Below are 15,562 nucleotides of genomic sequence, written 5' to 3' on the forward strand. Positions count from 1 at the left end.
GCTCCAGCCACTGGAGCCCCCCCAGCCATCTCCCCCCCCAGCATAAGGCATCCCAGGACCACCATGGTGCCAGCAGAACTTGGTCAGAAAAGTGTGGCTGCTTCCCAGGCTGCTAATACCTGCGCAGCCCCAGCGCTGCTGCGGCCAGCCTGATGCCAGCTGGGTTTGTGCCATGGCGGTAAGACCCGGCAAGCGTGAGCTGAGTGGATGCTGAGGTGCGGGCCAGGGTGGGTGGTGCAGTTTGGATGTTTCTAGCTCATCTGATACAATCAGCATTGCTGTGCACATGTGAGGAAAGTTGTTCGATAGGAATGACCCATGATGCTGGGTTAATTCTGTTTACAAAAGAATAAATATTATAGCAGTGTCTTATAAAAGAGAATCAATAGCTTCCCTTTGCTGGGTGATCCCTTCATGTCTTCGAAAATCGATTCCCCCCCATTCCCCTCCTCCTCGCTGCACAGCTATCTGTTTTTCGGGGTGACGGGGGGGTCAGGCGATTATTGAAGTATATGTGAATTTACAATATTAACGACTCACGACGGTGTGTCCGCAGGTTCACGGTGAATTAATTATCTGTTTAAGAAGCCATGAAGAAATCAATCAATGAAAATTTCTCACTCTTTTGAGAGTGAGGGAGCTTGTCAATTTATTTTTTTTTAACATGTACCACATTTAAAGGAGCAGTGCAGCTTTTTTTCAGCAGAAGGGAGGTGGCGGGGAAGCTGGTTTGGGGCTGAGGGAGACCTGTTCAGTGGAGCACTGGCAGGAATGGCAGCCCCATTTGCTGGCCTCCTCAGAGGGCAGAAGGCACTAAGGATACATGTCCTGGAGTAAAGCCAATGGTAGCCTTCTCTAGAGGAAAAAGAAAACGCCCGGTGTTAGGTTGTCTGCACGTGCTAGCAGACACCATTCTAGTGAGCCTGCGCTGGGCTGTGGGCAATGAGGTCTGTCACAGACTTGATCTCCTCCCAGCTTGCTGGCCCTTCTGCCCCTCTCTTGGAGACCCATCTGCCATCACTGAGCTGGCAGAGGGCAACATGTGGCTGTGCCTCAGCTGCTCCAGCCTGGGGGGAGCAGGACGTGCTCCCATGATGGAGACAGGGAGTAGTAAACAAAGAGCAGCTGAAAGCAGCAATATTTCAAATCACCTCAAGATGCGCTGGAAGAAGTCTGGCAGAGTGCTTTAGCATTGACTTCCATGTCTAGATTCGGGACAGGCACTGGTGGGGGTGCAGCCATGAGGCATAGGCTCAGCACGCCTGAACACATCCCCTCTGGGCCTCCTCTGCAGACGCAAGGTCAGGCAGCCCTGGACAGCAAATGGCCCAAGACTGCTCGTCTCTCCACCAGGTGCTAAAGCTGCAGCCAGGGGAGGGACCCTTGTATTCGTACAGACCCGATCAATAGTTGCACCATATCCTCAGGGGTCTTGGAGTCATCCAAGGCATTCAGCAGAACAATGAGTTGTGCTGAGCGATGGCCACGTGTACTATTAACAGCACCAAATTGATGACATTTCTCTGTTTGGATGGGGTTTAATGACATTTGAATACTGGATCCAAGCATTTTCCCCACATTTCAGGCTTTGGCAGGCAAAAACATAGACTTTGATGCTAGTCAAAAAACTGACAGGGGAAGATGGATCCCAGAACTGCTAAGAGGGTGAAGAAGTCTGTCATTCATTATGCCTGTCCCAATCTTCTTGAAAACTGCCCCATCTCACATCTCTTGTGTCTGCAGAGGATGTAATGGATTGGCACTTGGGCAATGACTAATACCCCAGTTAAAAGGGGAACAACTGGGGCAGGGGGAAAGGAGAGGAAGCTGAAAGGAGGAGGGGGATGAGAGAAGCAGAGTCTTTGGCATAAGTATGTTGGACACTGCCCCTTTCCCTCATCCCTAACCACCAAACAGGCAGCAAGGCAGGGATGCTGCAGAAAGCAAGCCAGAGTATTTGGGTAGTGGGGGATAGGGGGAAATGTGTGTGGGTGTCAGGCAGCTGGAGACCCTGACAAACAGGCTAGAGGAAGGGCGGAAGCAGGGACAGCCTCTGATGCTGTTTCTGCCCTCGCAAGCCCAGGCAGACATGGCCCCTTCCCAACCCCATAATCCTACTGGCCTGTGCCGAGAGGAGTCCCAGCCAGGCACACCCATCGCTGTAACCAGAACGGAGAGAAGAGCCCATATTGACACAGGAGCATCTGTGTCAGTAATTGTCATGCAGCCTGGCAAATTGCTTCAATGTGCCATCCCCTCCAGCCACACAGCTCAGCAGTGGCAGCAGGCCTGGGGGGCCTGTGCTGCTGCCAGAGAGATGAGAAGAGCCCTGGACCCAGTGGAAAGGGTCAGGACTCCACAGGGACCTGCTGGGTCCTAGTCCAGGTCCCTGTGTCTTGACAAAGTCTCGCCTGATGGCTGCTTGGCAGCTGCTCTGGCTGCAGTGCTCTGTTTTACTCAGCTCCGTCATCCTCAGTGCAATATTCCTGATTCAGATCACAATGAGAGAGAGGGGGAAAATTCCCATCATCCTTTAGGCTGCCATTTACACCAGCCAAAGGAGGTTTGAGAGAGTGTCATACTGTCCTCCCCTCCTTTAGACCCTTATTTGGCTGCTGGGAACAGGAGATCCTCCCTAGTTTACTCCAGATGAGCGCCCAGCTTTTCTCTTGTCCATACATGCAGCTGTTTTCTGATTCTAGAGATAGCTATAACAGAATCAAAAGGTGAGGTTTCCAAAAAGGATTAGGTACCTGGTTTGAGGCTACGTGAACCACAGCTTTTGAGATATCACATGTTGGAACCATTTGGTGCCCTTTGAATTCACCGGGCTGACCAGAGATGACTGTTTTCATTTCCCTCTGTTCTTTTTCAATAATCTCTGGTTCTGTATTTCCTGTGTTTTTTTATGGCAGTGCAGCAGAGATTATTAAAGTTGCCTCCACAGATCCAGGCATATAACTTTGACAAAAGACTCCAGGCCTAATCATGACATTCTGAGATAAGCAAGGCCTCCAGAATTTGGCTTAGTGTTGGAAACTCTTAAAAAGATGCAGTTATTTGTAAAAGGTTACAGTTAAAGCCAGCCTCCTGATCTGCTGCAGCTGGATACGTGGCCCTCCACCTAGCAGGGGTCTAACCTCTCATGTGCCCTAGCTTCTTCAGTGATGAGAGAACCAGCCAACAATATAAAAAACAAAACCAACAACAAAACACCCTCAAGCACAAGAATAGTAATTAAATAATACTGATGACTTTACCTGCAATCCTTTAATGGCTATGGATTTTGCCTATCTATTGGAAAATGTCTCTGAGATGAAGAGCCCATAGTGTCTTCCAGAGGAGAAGGTGTCATTGGTCAGATTTGTTCCCAAGATATGATATAATGTGGGACTGCAAAATCTCCTGGATTTTCCCAATACAGTCTAGTTTGGGGTGCAGTTAGTGTTGTGATAAGGGAAGTGGGTACAGCCATCCATCATGGAGCTTGCGGAGGGGTAAGGAGTGCTAATGCCTCGATCTCCCCTTTGGGTCAGCATTGGTCCAGTGCTTTGATTTGCTGCAAGTGGGTCTCTAGCCTTGGCACAAATCAGTATGGTGATTTCATGTGCCTGGGTCTCTCTACAGCTCACAGTTAAATATTATGTCTCAGATGCCAAATGGATGCAAGTGAAGGGGTCCATGGATTTCAACTCAGTTGACTGCTGAGACCAATATACTTCATTTCACTCCAGACTTCCCAACTATAATAGCCTGTTAATGGGGTGGTTGTGTCCCACATTAGAGATGGCTGCAAAGAGAGGCAGATGAAATGACTTCTTAAATACACGAAATTCCAGGTGTTTGTCAGCATCTACACAAGCACATCAACTGTGTAAGATATCCATGTTACACTCCTGGAGGATAACTGGTTCTGACGGAGCTGTGCTATGAAAACAAAATGGATATCACGTGCACAAGGGGTGGCATCCCCGTGAGTGCTAGGCAACGTTTCAGATGAACCACACTTTGCCCTATGTTCACTAGGAAGGAAAGCTCCAGCTGCCCTTTAGCCACATTCCTATCGGGTCAGAAATGCCACAGGAGCAGTCAACGGAAAAGCCAAGCGCCATGGCTAAAGCATCGATTCAGAAGACCTGAATCAAAGGAGGAACATCATGGTTTGAAATAGACCTTCTGTGTTTGATATTACTGGACAATAATATTATGCAAAAGGGATGAAGAAGCTAAGAGGATTAGATGCTAATACACTGCTAGGAAATATAAGCAGCTGCTCTCATGGAATATATTTAGGGCCCTCACATTGCAACTACTGCCAAAGCGAGGACCTACCAGGATAGCTGGGAAGTTCATAAACTTGTCCAGCATGTGAGTATCCAATACACAGCAGATACACATTTTGAGACCTAGCAATGGGCCTGTGTTATAAGAAAGAGGTGTTTCTACAAATGCTTCGAAACCAAAGACTTCCCAAATAGACTGTCTCTGTTCTTGACTTCCTGCTAGAGCAAACACAAACTTCCACATGACTGACCCACAGAGTCCTGGTAATAGCTGGGAGGCTCCGATCAAAATAACATCCATTGTTTACAAAATAACATGCATTCAGATACAGGCCCATACGGGGGCACATTTGCCCTGCAAAATAGCCCAACCAGAGGTCCGCAAACTCCTATATCTAGGCACGTTCCTCCAGGGCTATGCGTGAACAAATAAGCCATGCCTCTTGCATCCAGCCAAGTCTGACCGCTCCTGCATACTGCCATGCTTCAGAGCTCAGCTCTGACTGTACCTGCCAGCACGGGCACACCCAGTGAGAGACAGTGCCTGCTGTCAACTGTTGACACTGAGTGGAGAGTCTTGGCCAAGGACACAGAGGAAAGGAGTGGAAGAGTGAGGGCTTGAACCTGGATCCCAACCAAGTACACTTTCTGCTTGCGATTGAATGTTTGAAGAACAACAACAACAAAAAGGTTATTTTTCCCCAGGGAAAGCTCTGTCACTGCAGACTTGCCATGGCCTTTCTGGCCCATTGGAAGAGGATGTTCTGCCAGGGAGCCAGCCTGACTCCTTCAGTTCTGCGTGAGGCAGGGAGGGGAAGTTCCCCTCAGCCCCCGACCTGGCACTTTGTGGCAGGTGCAGTCGCAGCTATACTGGCTGCCCTTCTTTCCTGGGAGACCTTCCAGACCCACACCTAGAGGAGGAGCTCCCAGAACAGGACTTCCAGCTGTTCAGCTGGTGGTAACAGATTGGCTTCTGCTATGAACCAGGCATTGGGGAGGGGGGTACATACGTCCGAGTGGATTACTTACACTCTCTGTGTTTTGGTCTTCAATTGTTCCTACAACAGCTGTCATTCCTACCACCAAGAATGTATTTCTGTCTTGTTCTTTTTTAATGCTTGAAACCCAAGGGCTGGGTTCTTCTCTGGGCTATGCCAGAATGAAAATCACTTGCAAGGAAGATCTACCAGAATTGCATCAGAGTGATGAAGATGAGGATCTTTAAGCCAGAGGAGGTTAATTCACAGCTTACAAGTCAGTTAATGTGGCTTAAGGAGACCCACTGAAGCCCCAAGCTTCATTCTTGATAATTTGTATACTGAGTCCAGTATGTCCATCATCAGGTGTCACCAGGCAAATGCTGGCTGCACGTCCCCTTCCCCACACATCACTGTGTGAGTACAACATGAAATCTTAGAGGTATTGACAGCACAGACTTTACCACTGCTTAGCTTCTGAGATGTTTTTTTCTGGGTGCACAAGGCAATGCTGTGACAGTGACAGCAGAGGCAACACGCGTTGGGTCTTGTGATGGGGAAGGGCTGTGGTGCTGAAAAGGCCAGGTTTTTGAGATCTGCATGGAGCGCAGATCCCTCTGCATGCCTTTTTCCCTGCTACAGAGAGCCCTGGCCTCCTCCTCTTCACCGCTTGTGAATCCATGGGTAGCCCGGCATCTCCACAGCTTAGAGCTGTGTCTGACCAGCTGCATGAGGGCCAAGTGGAGGGATTACTGGATGTGCAAAATTCAGGCCCAGCTGCTGAGAAATGCAAGGAAGGAGGCAACTGCAGAGGTGGTCCGCTCAGTGCTTAAGGTGCTGGAAGGCTGTGGTGTTTTTGCAGAGAGATTGCACCTTTGTATTAACCTAAGTGCTATTACTGATCACTGGGGAAAAATTGAACAGGTTTGGCTTCCTCAGCGTGGCTGCAGGAGTAGCCTCAATGGGAGAGCTGGTGTGGCCATGACCAGGGAAGGGGTTGACCTTCTTCTTTTCCCCCACCTGCCTCAGTCTGCTAGCAGCACTTGGCAGAGAAGGCTTTGCAACCTCCTGCTGCCTGGGTGCCCAGAGCTGGAGAACCAGGGGGTGACAGTCCCACATTGTCACTCCCTGTGGGCCTTGGGAAACCTGCGTGAGTGTACAAGTGAGGCACATGTGTCCCGGGGAGGGGTATTGTGTACACACTTCTCCATTCATAGTGGCTTAGCTCAAGTGTCCCCCTCCCTCCCCAAAGCATCCCTGACACTCTAGGTGAATATTTGAAAGACAGGATCGGGGCTTTGGTTCGAGAGCCTCTTTGTACAGTGCTAACTGGTTTCAGGGCTGTAATTATCTCTCCAAGAGAAGCTGTAAATTGGATTAAGGCACTGAGTTGCAGCTGAGTGAGCTCCCTCCATTGCCCCACCTGGTGGGCTGCTGAGCGATAACAAAAAATGCCGAGAAATCGGATTTGGATTCTGCTTCACACTCATGGCTTCCTTCTGGAAAAAATGAAATTTTTCCGGCAGAAAGGGCTGGCATGGGTTTGCTGGCAGTATCAGTCCTGGGCTCGTATCATCTGCTGGCACTCTTCCGGAAACGCGATCCCCTCCGTTATCAGAGAGAAATAAATAAATAAACAGCAGGAGATGTTTTGGCAAGGAAGGAGGAATCGCACCAAGAGGCGTGCGCATACGCGCACACAACACACTCACACACACGCGCGCGCACACACACAGTCACCTCGGCACCGTGTCTTCACAGCCCGAGCTGTCTGTCGCAAGCAGAGGAGAAAGAGGGAGGTGGCAGCACAGGCACAAGGAGACCTTTTTTTTCTTTCTTTTTTTAATTCCTGGCCTCTGGGCTGAAAGAAGAGCCCATTTTTAGCAGCTTATGTTGAAAGCATGGAGGGCCTGGGCCTTGTATTGCTCTTGAAGCAAATCACTGTCCCCCCTATGCTCCTACAGCATCTCTCACTATGCCCTTGAATAAGGTACAGTTCCTTTCCCATGGGTGCTTTTAGCCCAATATATAAGAGGGTCCAAAACTTAAACTGAGAGGCAATACAAGTTCCCTGGCTGATTTCAGCATCTTGACCAGGACAGACTAACATCAGCCTCATGGAACTTGATCCTCCCCTTTTGACATAGGAGAAGCTTCATATATGGGCTCTTTTTTATACACAGAGGTGTGTATTTCCCTTTGGAGATGCACGAGCACTGCACTGCAGGTATCTTTGGGGCAGGGGTCCACAGGAAACCCAGCAGGGATGGGCAGTACCTATCAAGGCCCCTGAGCAAAACCATCAGGTTACCCTCTGAGCTTGAGGGACCCACACAGAATAACGCACTGGTGGCTTCATTTCCAGACAAAGTTTATGATGGAGCATACCTATCCATGAAAGAACTAGGTTATCCTGGGTTTGGAGGCAGTCTAAAACATCGCCTTCTCTTCACAAGTAGAGATCCCAGGACCAGCTTTTCAGGTGAGGCCAATGAATAGTTTATCCATAATCTGATTTATTCTCACTCTTAGAGCTATCAAATGGGGTTTGTGTCTGTCTGCAATCTTTTGTGCTCTGCCATCTGCAGGGTTTCCTCCCACTGCTGGGCAGCTCCAACCAACAGGGCAGCAGCTTCCCACTCCTCCTCGCCACAGGGGACACTGGGAAAGGTGTCCCTTGGTGTCTGCGGCAGTGATGCCTGTCACCCATTGCATCTCAGGAGCAAGGCGGCCACCTCTGCCCATCAACTGCCCCTGCCAGCTGGCAGGGACTGCGAGGGCTGCCCCAGGCTGTGTGACTGCTGAGGGAGGAGGGGTATCTCCAAAGGGAGACACACTCTGAAAAACCTAAAGGGGAGTGACAAGCCTGGGGAAGCGAGCCCCCAGTCAGCTGACATGTTATGTGCACTGCGAGGCCAGTAATCCCCCATATGGCTCCAGTGTGTCAGCCAAACTGTTCAAATACTGTGGAGATGTTCTCTAAACTGCCTCCTAATGTAGCTTCTTCCCCCTTGTGTCCCCAGATGTCCAGGTCTTGGTTAAGTCCCTCTAATTCCTCTTGTCCTGCCATCTGAGGGCAGCCACTGCACCATGTCCACGTGGCCTGACGTAGCCCTGGGAGGGCAGCCCTGGCCCCGAGGCTGAAGGATGCTTTGCCAAATGAAGCCACACTGGACCTGCACAGAGAAGGCCTTCTGCAGCCTCGCTGCTCCTCCCAGTTGGTTCTTGCCTTACAGTCCTTTCCTCTGGTCCCAATCTCACGCTACAATGCAGCACCACAGCACGGCACCTAGAACAGCCTGGCAGCCTCTCTTCTCTCTCCTGCTCTCCTCAAACCACCTTAAAACCCATTTTCTCCTCTGCTGAGTTCTTAGAAAGTGAAAGAATGTCCAAGGGCTCAGCACTCGTAACTGAGTTCAGCTCGGATGTGTGCCCTGAAAATAAAAAGGCCACATCCCTCATCAGGACCCAGATCCCCCCAGGACAGACATACCCACACTTTCAATATGTCCCAGCGATTCTCATGTATCCCACAAATTCCCCCCCAAAACATGGTGGGGTAGTGAGCAATTTCCTGCTGGAAATTCTGCCTTCCTTTGGGTGCCATCTAACGCTGATCTTTATGTTTCTGTCAGCTTAACTTATTATTTGGTATTCAATTTGGCAATAAAATTTTTATATACCAGGTACTGAGTATTACAGATACACAGATAGATACGTGTTTATGTGTGTGTGTTCCTGTAAATTATAATAAGAATTTTGTTATTTTGTTCATCAGGTTCAGCTCTGTTTTTCACAACTATATAGCTTTTGCAAATCCTAACATGGAGAGAACAGATATACTGATTCTTATCACTGTTAAAACATTTTTTGCATTGAAATATTGAAAGACAGTAGTAGAAGAGCTGCATATTTAACTCCAACCTTCCAAAGAAGGACTGAACTTTCATAAATATTTTTTTGTTTGTTTCATTAGTCATGGACTTAACCATTCCTGAACAGAGAAGGACTTAAGCATGTGCTAGGAATTCAGCACATGCTTAAGTGCTGGGAAATTAAAGAGGAACTTTAAGTGCTGAGCGCTACTAGTAAATAAGATTCAGTGATGATTTAGATGGTTCTTTACTGCATTTTGCCAGCCTCTACTAGAGTCCCTGAGCTCATGAAGTTTGCATGGCTGTACTGATGATCCCTTCTTGACAGCTCTCCCTAGGAAACTATTACAAGTCCTCTATATAGTTTTGAAAATTATCTTTATTTTATACCTAGAACATTGTCTTTGCAAACATTTTCCCTCACCGAATGTGTCTGTGTGTCTTTCATACCTTTTACTGTGTTTTATTGTCCTTGCCATTTTAAAAGCAGGAACATGATTTATAGATGAAATTAATGAGCAAAATCACCTGATGCTGAACTGATCCTGGATGTCACACTACTTTAGACCTGATGCTAGTGCAAACAGAACACAGACATCTGGGCTGCTCCAGATTCCCAGCCCTCCAAACAATATGGCCTTGGGATCAGTCCAGCTAAGGCTCTTGCTCCTGCACATTTTCCTTACTGCAGGACAGAGGAGTACATGATTCTGATAACATCTTATTTTCTGCTCATCAGGCTGCAGTCGGGTTTGTGACTACAATTAAAAGCAGCAGGCCAAATCCCTCTGTGGTTTAAGAGCCCTGAAGTCAATGGAGTTACTCCAGTGATGAATTTGGCCTGAAAGCTTCTGGTCTGGTTTTAGTTGGCTGCCCACAAGCCCAGATCTAAGGCATGTCTTCGGTGGATTTATGTTTATGTTTGAGAATGAAGAGACAGTCAGTTAGATGCCTTTCACATCCAGTGTAAGTTATTCTGCATGGAAACATGTTGCTTTACTTCTGTTGTTCTAGCAGGTCATTTTTTGTCTCTCCATGACTCTTTTACTTCACATACAGGACATAGGACGTGGCGGGTAGGATGCCTCAATTGTGCCAGTGCCTAACGGGATGACTTTGGCAGAACCTTTTAATCTCTCTTTTCTTGAATCCAGCTGCTATGTCTCTGACCTATGTTGTGTGCCATTAAAGCACAGTTTCCTTTTTACCAGCCACCCCAGCTGTAAAGAGCCAAGTGAAAACCTCCCAGGATTTGTCTTAGAGCTGTACAGATAGTCTCTACCCCAAAAAGCTTGTAAGTTAAATAGCCAGGAGGGATAAGTGTGGGAAGGGAATGAGCCAGGGGTCCAGCTTTTAGATGGAGGATTACACATTCCCCAGAGTGGATTCTGTCTTCCTGCAGTTTCAGCTTCCCTGGTTCTTCTTATCTAAGTAGTAAATATCTCACAAACACCCATTCTTCTCTTTGCTAAAATTTAATGTCTTTTCTTCCTCCCCCACAAAATCCAGGCTTAGTCCTGACCTTAAAGCAAGCAAGCATGCAAAGCTGAATTTTTGAGCTGGGAGGAAAACAAGCCCTATCACTACCTGCAGGTGTGCACCATTCTCCCCTAACCCCTGCTTGGCACTGCAGGGCTGGAGGTCGGGCTCCGAACTCACCCATCCTCACTGGGCTCTGCAGGGAGCCAGGACTGTCCCTTCATGGGAGTCGTGGACATGGACTCCAAGATGAGGTTGTCCCACAGGCGTGAGTGCAGGGGATTTCTAGAGAGGAGGAAAGGCTGACACAGACACAGGGGCAGAAGGTATGTGGAAGAAAAGGGAGAGAAATGGTGGATGGGCAGGATTCCCATTTCAACTTTATCTATACAAGAAGTTTTAACTGTAGCAGCAGGGTAAACACAGTACATTTCCCTCCAGCATTTACACTGATATAAATAGGTTTTTTACCAGTTTGACTTTATTCTCTTGTAGGCATGAAATTAAGCTACACAGGTATTAGGTACACATATACCAGTATAACTGTGCTCACAGTCTGAGGGGGGTTATACTGATTTAGCCACAGGGGTTTTTAAGCAGATTAAAGTAGTTAAAACATGGTATTTAAACCATCACTAGTAATATACATCAGTTCCTAGCTGCAGTCTTTCTTTTGTCCATGTACGCATTTTCTGTACTGGCATACATACATGCGCATGAGCTTTTACATCCAAAGCATACTAATTTTCCTCTTTCTTTCCACATTTTTCTCTTTTCACCACCAAGTGAAAAGTGTGTGCAGTCTGCAGTTTCATTTTGTTCTTCTTCCCTTCTTTCTTTATAATTTGAAGATGCTTTCCTAGCTTCAGAGAAGTATATGACAGGAGGAATGAAAATAAAGAATTCCTATTGCTCTGCTTTTTCAAACTCCCTCAAGTTCGAGCTATTTGCAGTGTGACTAAAAGAAATAAGAAAAGTTGAAAAGTAAGCAACCAATTGAAGAGAGACAGCATTTACTGCAACACAGTCAGCACTTAGAGTGAGTCAGGGAAAACGACATCTCCTGTCTTCTCATCAGCTCCACTCTGGCAATTAAATATTTGTTTAATATTTCTAATTCTGGATTTAAAAAAAAAAATGTTAAAAAAGAAGGGAAAATTGAGGAGACCAAATAAAGGAGGACAGGTGGAGAAAAGCACAGCTGGAGAGCAAGAGGGAGAAAGAAGGCAAGAACAAAGTAAATGTGGAATGAGGGAGTCAGGAGTGGGAAAGTGAGGCTTTGTATGAAAATACAGCCAAGGTGGAATGGAGAGGCCTGTGCAGCCCATTTCCACCTGCACCCAAAATTCAATGTTTAAAAAAAGATTCAGTGCAGCTGGTGACTGTGCCTCTGTGTATGCAGAAGGCACTAGCTTGGACTGGTTGCTGGCTTAACCCTCTCCTTCAGCTGATGGTTTAATTCTGACTGAGGCTGAGGCATCACCGAGACACCATTGGTTGTAGCCAGTAAAGTCCGATCAGCCATATTGACTAGCAAACCTAGCCATGAGAACCGTGATAAAACCCATACTGTCTTGTGACAATGCCATTGAAATTATTGTGTCCCTGTTAAAACCCCTCTGCCATCCCCACACAACTTCCTCAGAAAAAAAAAAAAAAAAACCCAAACCCCAAACAAAAACACCAACCCCAAACAATAAAATTTTGAGGAATTAGTAATTCACAGCAGAAAAACCTATATTTATGAAAGACCCCAATAACAATTTAAAGAAAACTGTTGGAGTTCCTGTGCAAATCTCATTAAGTGCAGAAGGGATGGGGTCATGTGGAAAGGCAGAGGGCTGGGTGTTCAAAGGGCTGTGGAAAGCTGATGAGCAGACTTGGGTAGAGCACAGGTGTGTGCAGGATGTATAGGTGTGTGATACATGCGGAGGAATGGCCGAACATGGAGTTGACAGAAATATGTACTTGTGTGACTGGACTGATGGGCAGGAAGGATGCTTTGGAAGTTCAGAAAACCTCTGGTTCAGCTCTTTGTTCTGCCATCACCTTTCAGGTGGCCCTGGGTAAATCACTCACTCTTTCATACACTGGAGGTAAGCGGGGTCCCATGTCTCACTGGAAACTATGGGGAATAATCCTTCAGAGACTGAGAGATGCTCATATTCTGCAGTAACAGGGCTCAGACAAGCACCTCAGAGAGGACACAGACATGATCTGTGGCCAGGACACTCTGCTGAAATTCTTTGCAGTAACATGCATTCCCCTCCAAGTCTGCTACCTCACACCTCGTCCTGGTGATCCTCCACCGAGCTGAGTTTCAAACCAGCTCTCCCAGTGTGCTGGTGTGTCTTCATGCTTTGCAAGCTTTGGACCTGCTATTGCCCTTATCACTTCAGTGTTGTCAGGGTGGTTTAAAAAGCTTTCTAGGGTAGTTGATCAAATGCTGGTAATTCAGATTGAGCAAGAGGAGTCCAAAGATAGAGCATCTCTGGACTGCTTTATCGGGATGGAGTTTCTAGACAAGCTCCTCACACCTGTGTCAGAGTGAACGTGTCTCTGCAGAGAACCTGTGGGGTGAATAGCAAACTATCTGCACCTTCACTCACTAACGGTTGAAATGATACTAGGAGAATTTAGCATGTCTTTTAGTCTACAGAGATTGATAAACGTTTTCAATTTCAGTCTACCGACAAAGTGCAGGTTTAGCTGTATCTCTCAGTGGCATCTGGACTATGAGCAGAGCCATAAAAACTGGGCATTTGAATGATCTTGCAAGAACATCCTGCTGGTTCAGCAAAGCTCCAAGGAATTTTCTCAAGCGACACCACTCCCAGTTGGAGTATATTTACGTTATTGTGGAAAAGACTTCTGCTCCTGATAATTGCCATGGCTGATTCTAAGACAAGGTTGCACAGAGCCTTTTAGATAATGCTGCAGTAAGTGTATCAAGAACACCAAAGACAGAGTAGATCAAAAACTACCAGTGATGGGCATGGCCCGGGACCCTCTGAATTCAGTGCAACTGTTCTGAGGTTTTTTTGTCTGGTGAATCTGTCTGGCGCCACTTATCTTGGATCTTTGGTGGCTGAGTGGGAAATGAGGAACCTCTTATCGCCAAGGGCTTACATCTGGGATGGCCAAGTGTCCAGTGGTCATCTGTGGGGCTTGAGAGGTAGGGACTTCCAGATAGGAGGGATGTTCACCCAAAGCTTCGAGTTATGCCCTGTTCACACATACCCTGACTGGCTCTTTCTGGCTCTGTCAGCCTACGTGAAGACATTGACTTCCAGGCCCAGTCTGAAGGCACATGCCCCCACTTGGATCCGATTGACTTCCCCCTTCTCTTTCCATGGGTCCTACCGAACTCCCTCCCCAGTCCTGGATCCAAAAGAATAATGGCTTTATGTAGCTTGTAAAATTCTATTATCTCTGTATTCAAAACTCAACAACTGGGAAATGGCTGTAATAAGCGTGTTATTAAGCGTGTAAATACACTTTAACTTCAGACCTCCAAAGGAAGTCTCTGGCTGTCTTCCTCACTGTTTCCCCTCCATGTTTTTGCCATGCAGTTGGATTTCATGGATATACCTACTTTCCCCCCTTCTCCCTGGCTGACGTGCTGTCCCATTTGACTGTGCTAAGGATGATGCTCCCCTCCGCTGAGCATACCACGGAGCTCCTGGAGAACTCAGAGACTTTGAGGGAAGATGGGTACCTGGTGAGGATGGGGGGCTTGGGGAAGGGGGGAGGAGGGCTGGGGTGGGGAGGGGAAGAAAACATTAAAAAAAAAGAAAGAAGCCAAGTGCATTCTTTCTGCAACACTCAGGAAAAAGAATGTTTCACAGGGGATTGGAAAGGCGAAATTTTTTCACATCCAAATGGATTGCAATTTCCCTCCATTTAGCACCTGAAGGTAATTAGCTCGAAGAGACTGTCGGCTGAGAAACACGTTCATGGAACATTAACTCTCATACATTCTCCAGTTGCAGGGAATTAATAGGAAAGATTAAAGTTTAAAGAGAGCAAAATGCCATTACCTCGCAAGCCACCTCTCTCAGCGGCAGTAACTAGCCCTCACTAACCTAAAAGCACCATTGGAGTCCCTGGCTCCTGCTTCAGGCAACGACAGATGAGACGGGCCCCCGCGCTGCCCCGAGCTGCCTGTCCGCGGGCTCCGGTGACCCGCCTGCAGGCAGCGACGGCAACCGGGCTTGCGGCGCTGGCAAAGATGCATTTGCCTGCTGCTGTACGAGTGCACACGTGCACGTCACCTTTGGACCAACACGCGTGTGCAAGCATGTCCCCATACGTACCGCTCTATAGGGGCCAGATAGTGTCTTTTCAGCGAGACACGAGCTGTGGGTGCCCTGTCCCAGCAGTGCTGAGGACAAAGTGCCCAGCAGTGGTCCCCTGTGTGCTCCCACCGAGGCCTCGGGCTGGCACGTGGGGCATGCAGGAGGGATCCCACACACACCCCCCAGGCAGCCCCGCACCACCTCCCTCCCGCTCCTGTTCCCCGCAGGCACCCACGCAGGGATGCTGGCAGCCTGCTGGGCTCATGCAAAGTCCAAACTGCAACGCTGCAACACAAAAAGGACTCACAGCTGAATCGGCTCTGTGAATGATATCAAATCTCTCCTGACGGAGGGATTATGCCTTCTTCTCAGATGGAAGACAAAAAAGAGCATTAAAGGGTGGGGGCCCTATTTTGGGGGTTGGGGGTAAAGTTTATATAAGCTTCTGCACTTTAAAGATTTCCATGTTGCTTTAGCATTTCAGGGAGAGAGCACGAGAGAGAGAGAGAGAGAGAGAGGGAGAGAGAGAGCAAGAGCGAGATGAAATTGAGACATGGAAGAATTTATTGCCCAGAAAATTCCATTCTGCTATCTGATTCGAAAAGTCCAGTCCCCCCAGCTTCGGAAAATCTATTTTCCACATTTTAATA

At 47.8% G+C, this 15,562-nt stretch overlaps 1 long non-coding RNA gene across 1 annotated transcript in view; it reads left to right on the top strand.

The window, feature by feature from the left end:
- Window positions 1-15,562, top strand: part of LOC142602609 (uncharacterized) — a 47,520-nt gene that overhangs the window by 12,116 nt on the left and 19,842 nt on the right. The window contains exon 3 of the long non-coding RNA XR_012836359.1: window positions 14,187-14,335. This is a non-coding gene — a long non-coding RNA (uncharacterized LOC142602609). The remainder of the gene's footprint in view (window positions 1-14,186; window positions 14,336-15,562) is intronic.

This window comes from Balearica regulorum, chromosome 7 (assembly GCF_011004875.1).
Source record: "Balearica regulorum gibbericeps isolate bBalReg1 chromosome 7, bBalReg1.pri, whole genome shotgun sequence".
Classification (NCBI taxonomy): domain Eukaryota; kingdom Metazoa; phylum Chordata; class Aves; order Gruiformes; family Gruidae; genus Balearica; species Balearica regulorum.